This window comes from Ailuropoda melanoleuca, chromosome 8, assembly GCF_002007445.2.
Source record: "Ailuropoda melanoleuca isolate Jingjing chromosome 8, ASM200744v2, whole genome shotgun sequence".
In the NCBI taxonomy this organism is placed as follows: domain Eukaryota; kingdom Metazoa; phylum Chordata; class Mammalia; order Carnivora; family Ursidae; genus Ailuropoda; species Ailuropoda melanoleuca.
The window spans coordinates 94,927,794-94,934,820 of record NC_048225.1 but is presented as its reverse complement, the minus strand read 5'-3'; the positions used below and the strand labels follow the sequence as shown (position 1 = coordinate 94,934,820).

The 7,027-nt window shown below is 49.2% G+C and overlaps 1 long non-coding RNA gene across 1 annotated transcript in view; it reads right to left on the bottom strand.

Annotated features, from left to right (window-relative positions):
• Positions 1-623: 623 nt before the first annotated feature.
• Positions 624-7,027, bottom strand: part of LOC109490070 — a 30,242-nt gene continuing 23,838 nt past the window's right edge. The window contains exon 3 of the long non-coding RNA XR_002143267.1: positions 624-1,413. This is a non-coding gene — a long non-coding RNA (uncharacterized LOC109490070). The remainder of the gene's footprint in view (positions 1,414-7,027) is intronic.

Sequence of the window (7,027 nt, the reverse complement as noted above, 5' to 3'; positions counted from 1 at the left end):
TTAGTAGTCTAAAACAGGAGCCTCTTATATTGCGTGGGTCTCTACGTTGGTCAGCCAATTCTGCTGGTCTAGGCTGGGCTCCAGGCTCTCAGAAGAGCCTGTTCATGCACCTGTGGTCAGCTGGAGGGCAGCTGGGTGAAGCCGATCTAAGATGACCTAAGCTGGGGTGGCAAGAATGATTGGGGCCTCTCCCCACAGGAATTTTCACTTTCCAGTGGGCGAGCGCAACCTTAAGTTCACGGTGGGGATAGCAGGGTTCCAAGAGAGTCAGCAAAGCTGGCAAGCGAGTTAGAGGTCTAGGCTCAGCCCTGATACACACGCATTTGACCACATTTTGTTGGTGGAAGTGAGTCACAAGGCAGCCCAAGATGCAAGGGCTGAGGAAATCAAATCAATCCCCACTCTTGATGGAAGAACCAACAACGTCACGTTGCCACGCATTGAAGGATGTGCTCATTTTTGCAGTCAATCCACCACATAAGTCCAATTTTAAGATGAAGAAAGAAAATGGATGGGGTTTAAAGATTTATTTAAAATGTCATACAATTGCATTGTGGTGAGAGTTGCACAACTCTATAAATTTACTAAAAAATCATTGAACTGTATACTTCCAATGGCTGGCTTTTACGGTATGTAAATTATTCCTCAGTAAAGCTATTTTTAAAAAGCTGAAAAAAATTTTAAATTTATTGAAGCTCATTCAACTCATAATCCAAATCTGCATTTAAACTCAGGTATTCTAGCACAAAATTCAGCCATCTTTCCAGTGTACTGGATTTCTCATACCCGAAGTATCTGATTCTCAGATTCGGGGAGTCGAAGAGCGAGAAAGATGTCTACAGATGACTTTGTCCATCCCTCTTTCTTCATGCCGCTGAATGTGTAAGCTTCTGGTGGAAGAGCAGACTTCTCTTCTTAGGCTGAAAAATAGAAACAGCACTACAAGATACCTGAGCCAGGTGAAAAACAGGTCCCAGCTCTCGAATGCTTTTGGGATCCAGGGCGATCGGTACTGACTAGAACTTGACCCACTGTGTTTGGAACCAGAAGCTGCAGGCAGTTCTTTCCATCTTATTCCTCTCGTGTTCACTGACCATATCCTCTAGCCAGAGTACCTAAGGTGCTTAGCTGCTGGTATTAAAAGCAATAACGTTTTTCTTCTTGTTTTATTATCCAGTGTCCAAATCGGAAAGTGTCCTCCTTGGGGCTGAAAGTGGTTGTAGGAAAATTAAAGTTCACCCAAGGAACTTCTTCTGTGGGTAAAATCCTTTAACACGAGGACACTAGGAATAACCACAGTTTTTAAAAGATGGGTTTGTACCATCGTGTTCCTTCTCGCGTGTGCATGAAGGGATCTGTGAGAACGAGGAACAAAGGGGAAGTGCCATTTCATCTTATAAGGTGGACTTGTTTCTGGAGAGAGAAAGAGTGAAATCTTGAGGACCTGCATCCTAGCTCCATCAACAGCTTGGAAGAGCAAGCTGAGCAGCTTTCATCAATCACGCCCAGACCACGTCAAAAGCCGCCGGAGGAGAATCACTCACCGGTGTCAGGCAGGGTCAGGCAGACGTTATCCAACGCTCCGCTCCGTATTATAAAGCAGAGTCGCCCGGAGAAAAGGACGGAAAGAGGAGTGCCAGAAATCAGACTGTGGGAACAAGGGACGCAAACAAGGCAGAGAATGGGAGGCCGTGGCCATGGGGGGAAGGGGAAGAGAAAGAGAGGAAGAAAAGGGGGGTGGAAGGGAAACAGGAGGATGTATAAACAGACAGCAAGAGAGAGCCAGCAAAAAACCAGAGCAGACAGCAAGCCATGGGGAAACAGGAGAAAAGTCCATCAATGGCTAAAGAGAGGCAGAGAAAGGAGAGCTCGGGAGACAAGGGGGTGAGACGCAGCCATCATATGGGGTGAAGGCCACGCTGGCTGCCATCTGGCCCGAGGCCTCGCAGTCCATGCAGACTTCTGTTGGAAGTCCGAACAGTTCCATGGCCGCATCTAGGGCGGCCCCGTCAAGTCTCCGTAAAAGGAAGTGGAAGGGAAAGCAAAGAGAAAACACCCACTCCCACCTTCTTCTTCTCCAGCACTCCGATTCTCTCTCACTACTGTGCAGGGCTATTTGATCACTCTGGCCAGCTTCTTTCAGGCTCTGATAATCAGAGGGAACCATCGTTAGAAAGCCAGCCCGATGTCCACCTCAGCCTCCCACTGGAGTGATTTCATCTTTTATTACCGCGAAGCTGGGGCACTCATGTATCCGCTCAGGCTGTAAATCTGCTTTCTTCATAGATCGAGCTCGATTTTCCAACTAATTGGAGGGAAACAAATCCCCTCCTGGGTCAAACCAAGCAAATTTCCCCTCTCCTGCAAAGCGCCTGTCTCCGTCTTAATCGAGAGGTAAGGGTCCAGGTGCTTGGGGTTCTGGTGTGGAGCTCTGGGGAGCCCAGGGTCAGTGAGAGGACAGCAGGTATGAGAGAAGGGAGCCCGTGCAACACGGAGACAATATGAGGAGTGGGAGATGGAGGGGCTTTCTGCAAAGCAAACTTTGCTCGTCATACCTTTCCACCCCATAAGGACATATTGGAAATAACGATGCATTAAGAAAGACGGCCCTGAGACAGCCTGGCTCCTGGCACTTCATGCATAACTGCTGAAATAAAGCAAGATACTGGCAATAGTTTGCATGTGGTTCCCAACACTTAACTGCAGGGTTTACATGGGAGCTGAGAGAGTAAGTGATCAAATGTAGGAGCCAGCCACGGACAAGCACCATTACGTGTAATCCTCACAATGACCCTACGAGGTAGACATCCTTCTTATAAAATGGGAATACATTTTACTGCTGAGAAAACAGATGCCAGAGAGGTTAAATGACTGGCCCAAAGTCACAGAGCTAGAACTCCAAGCTAAGCCTCCCCCAGGGCTGGTCTTTCACGGCCACCACTGCTCCAGCAGCAGCGGGGCGTGAGGGAAGAGCGGTGGGTCTCCTGTCTTTTCCTGTGCAGGACGGAGAGGAAGGGCAGTGGCCGGAGCCTCAGTCCAGTTGAAGGATCGGGGTTCTGAATAAGATGGTAGCAGTCCATGTCACAAAGAAGAGACCGATTTACCATGTGAAATTTTTCTGGAGCTTGGGGAAAACGGCGCAGCCACAAGCCAGGACAGAAGGTGGCATTATTATGGGCAGCAACAAGTTTAGGGAGCTCTCTAAACTCTTCTATTTCCCTTTATCAAAGCAAAAGACCAGAAAATTATCCATAATTACAGAGCCATCCACAGCGAATTGCAACAGCTCTTGCATGGGCCAACATGGTGAATGACTGCACAGCATTAATGAACGCCCTAAATTCCACCTCCCACCCCTGCTCCAGCTCGGCCTGCCCCGCTCTAAGCAGCCCACCCCGACAGCAGTGGGGCCCGGAGCACAGGCCGTGTGGTCCAACAGAGCTGTGTTCAGATCTTGTCTGAGCAATCTCAGACACTTTGCTCGATGCCTCTGAGCCACTGTCCTCATCTGTAAAAGGGGGGTTGCTGCAATGCCTTCGACCCAAGGAATGTTAGGATCAAATAAAAAGATGAATGCGGAATATCTAGAACAATATCTAGCCTATAATAATAAGGTCTCTTGAAAAAAAGCTATCATTATTGTATTTTTCCCCCATCGCTTCATCTTCCTTATTTGAAGCTAAAAGGGGAAGAGGCGAAGCAAGTGCAGTTGCTTACATAAAAGCCAGATAGAGCCTGGCCACTCCACCGGAGGCAATAATTATAAAGCTGCTTCAGAGCACGGAGAGTTCCAAGAACAGAATACACATTTGGAACAAGTTCATTAAAAAATTGCTTACTCATAAAAGCTGCTATCGTTAGAGCCTGACAAATGGAAGACAGCGCCGATGAAGAAGCAGCCGGCGGTAAACACGCCGACCGCACCAAGAGGCCGCTTGATTCCTCTCTTCCTATCCGTCAACTGTTTCCTAACCTTTTAAAGGGTTATAATAACAAGTTCAGGTAGGTATTCTGTGCTTGTTAACTGAGTTCTCCCCAAACTCCAAATAGAAGGAAGAAGCTTCCAGACTTCTCTGCCGGGTCCTGGAATGGAGGGAGAAGGAGGCAGCAGCCGGAGCCCAGCAGCCCTGCTCCCACCGCTCTGCCCCAGAGTCAGCTTCAGGCTCTTCCCACCTCTTCAGCCCGTCTAGAGACTTGAACCCTCGGCACCTCTGCTCTGACACTTCCTCATCCGGCCACTCAAAGGATTGTTTCCCCGCCAGCCTGTGTCCCACTGCCTTGTCCCAGCCCACGTAGGTCACCTCCATGGTGCCAGAGGGCATCCTAGCAGGGAAGTCAGGAGACCGGGACGATAGGGCAGCATAGCCACTTAGTAGCCAGACGTTGTCACTGAACTTCCGTGAGCCTCATTTTGTCGTCTATAAAATGGGGATAACAGCACCTCCCTCACGGCGTTCCTGGGAAGCTTAAATAAGGCTACACTTGCGAACTTCCGTTGGAGAGTCTGGCACGTATGGCTGGTGTCACCGTCAGTCAATCACGGTGATTAAGCACCCCCAATCCAAGCTCTGTCCTGTGAACCTGGGGGCGAGAAGGGCAATGGGAAATGAGGGGAGGCCCCCCAAATCTCTGCCTTCAGAGATTTGAGTCACAATGCAGTAGAGATCATTGAGACTTTGAATGGCTTTCGAGGAGTTTTAAAGTGCAGACATGACCTAAGGAAATGGGGCAAAGAAGGCTGGGTGCTGTCACCCCTCCCCTGCACCCACCTTCCCCTGCCCTCCTCCATCCCTGACAGACTCGGCTACATCCTGTGCCCTTGCCAAAGAAAGGCCAGAAAGGAAGCAGCGTAGTGCTTTTATAGGGCCTGGGGCCAAATAAACTTGTGCCAGCATTTACCAGAAACCATGGCAAATCATAAATTCTTATGTAATGAAAGCCAGTCATTTCCATGTACTCCTTTCTCACCCAAACCCCACCTACTTGACTACCGTTTTTCCGGAGGTTAAAACAAAAACTATGTGTCACTTAGTTACACAAATTCACTGCCAATTCAGGCTTTGAAATCTTCCTTTATTTATTTTGTAAAAAGGGGACTAAACAGTGAGTGATACCTTTTGGGAGCCAATTCTTCCAAAGTAAAGTTTCCTCCAGAATCTTGGTGGGCTTTCCCTGAGTGGGTGCGTGGAGACAGGAAATGCCTGGCTTGAATTCGAATATGCAAAAGCTAGACATTTAGGATCCTCTGTATTATTCTAGAAATCTTTACTGAATACTCACTATGTGCAAAGCATTGTGCTAGGCGCTGGGATAGAAAGACGAGTCCTACACATGATTGTCCCTTGATCACCAGAATCACCCGGGGCAGTGGGGGCGGTGCCCAATGCAGATGCCTGGGTCCCACCACAAGATAATCGAATTCAGCTGAAATGGGGTAGGGTCCGGGCCTGTCATTTATTTTTTTCCACAGGTGCATCTCATGTTCAGTCAAGGGGGACAACGAACGTACAGTGAACAATGAGGCGTCCAGGCTGGAGAGGGGCAGGGACCAGTCCTGGCAAGCCTGATTCCTTCACTCCACAAAGAGCTACAGATCAAGGACTCTGTCAGGTGCTGGGAACACGAAGGAGCCTAAGACCTGGCTCGCGTTATCAAGGAGTGGGCAGAATAATGAGACAAGTGCAATTATTCTGTATGTAGGTTCTGTAATGAACTTGAGCGCACAGGCAGCTCCTGGCCCACTCTGGCAAGTCAGAAAAGACTTCTCAGAAGAGAGGATGCCCAAACCACATCCTGACAGATGAGAGAGGGCTAAGCAAACACAGGGACAGATACAGAAAATATTCCGAGCTGAGGAAACGACCCCTGCAAAAGCCCAGAGGCAAGAGAGAGCTCATTGAGTTCTGGGAACTGCTGTGGTTGTGCCCAGCAGACAAGGGAGCTGTGGAGGGGCTGGAGGGGCGAGGGGGGCAGGGTCAGAGCACAATGGGCTTCTCGCATTTCAGACCCTTTGGTCACCTCTCCCTTGTCTCGATCCCCAGCAAACAGCAGAGGACCAGACGCACGATAAACATGTAATAAGTCCTGGTTGGACAAATGACTAGACTAGAAGGCTGAGAACAGAGGTCTGGGGAAACACCTTAAGGGCTAAAAAAGAGAACCTGCAAAGGGAAGGTGCAGTCAGAGAGATAGTAGGAAACGAGATGAGTGGAGATTGTACTCCTGAGACCAAGGGAGGACAGAACTTCCAGAAACAAGGGGCTGGTGTCAGAAGCTGGCAAGAAGCCAAGGAAACACACACAAGGAAAAGCCAGCTGTTGGATATCAGCGAAGTGGTCAGGTGCGGTTTAGCTGGAGCCATTGCACGCTGGAGCTATGGGAGAAGCACGGGGGTTGTGAACCCGGCCGGGGGGTGGGGGTTTGTTAGGGAAGGAAGGCACTGTCCAAGCAGAGTCAGCTGTCACGAGGCTTGCCCAAGAAAGGGCACATGAGAGGTGAGAAGGTGGTGAGAGAGCTCTATGAAGCTAAAAGAGGGTGGATCTTTTTTTTCTTTTTGAGATGAGTTTTCGTAACATGTTCGACTGAAAGTTCCCATAAGGAGAGGTTAGACATTGGAGGACAGTGCGCTGGCATGAAAAGAGCAGAACTGCCAGTTGCTGTGTGACTCCAGGGCCACTCCGTAACCTCTCTGAGCCCCAGTTCTCATCAGTAAAACAAAGGTCAGTAACTTGCAACTTGAATGGATGGTATAATAAGTAACCCAAAATGTCTAGTGTGGGGACACCTGGGTGGTTCAGTCGGTTAAGCGTCTCAGGTCATGATCCCAGGGGTCCTGGGATGGAGTCCCACATCCGGCTCCCTGCTCAGTGGGGAGCCTGCTTCTCCCTCTGCTCCTCCCCTCTGCTTGTGCCCGCGCGCTCTCTCTCTTTCTTTCCCTCCCTCTCTTTCTCTTTCTCAAATAAATAAATAAAATCTTAAAAAAAAGAAAAAAAAACATTGGTTGGGGAGAGACTTGGGTTCTCCTCTC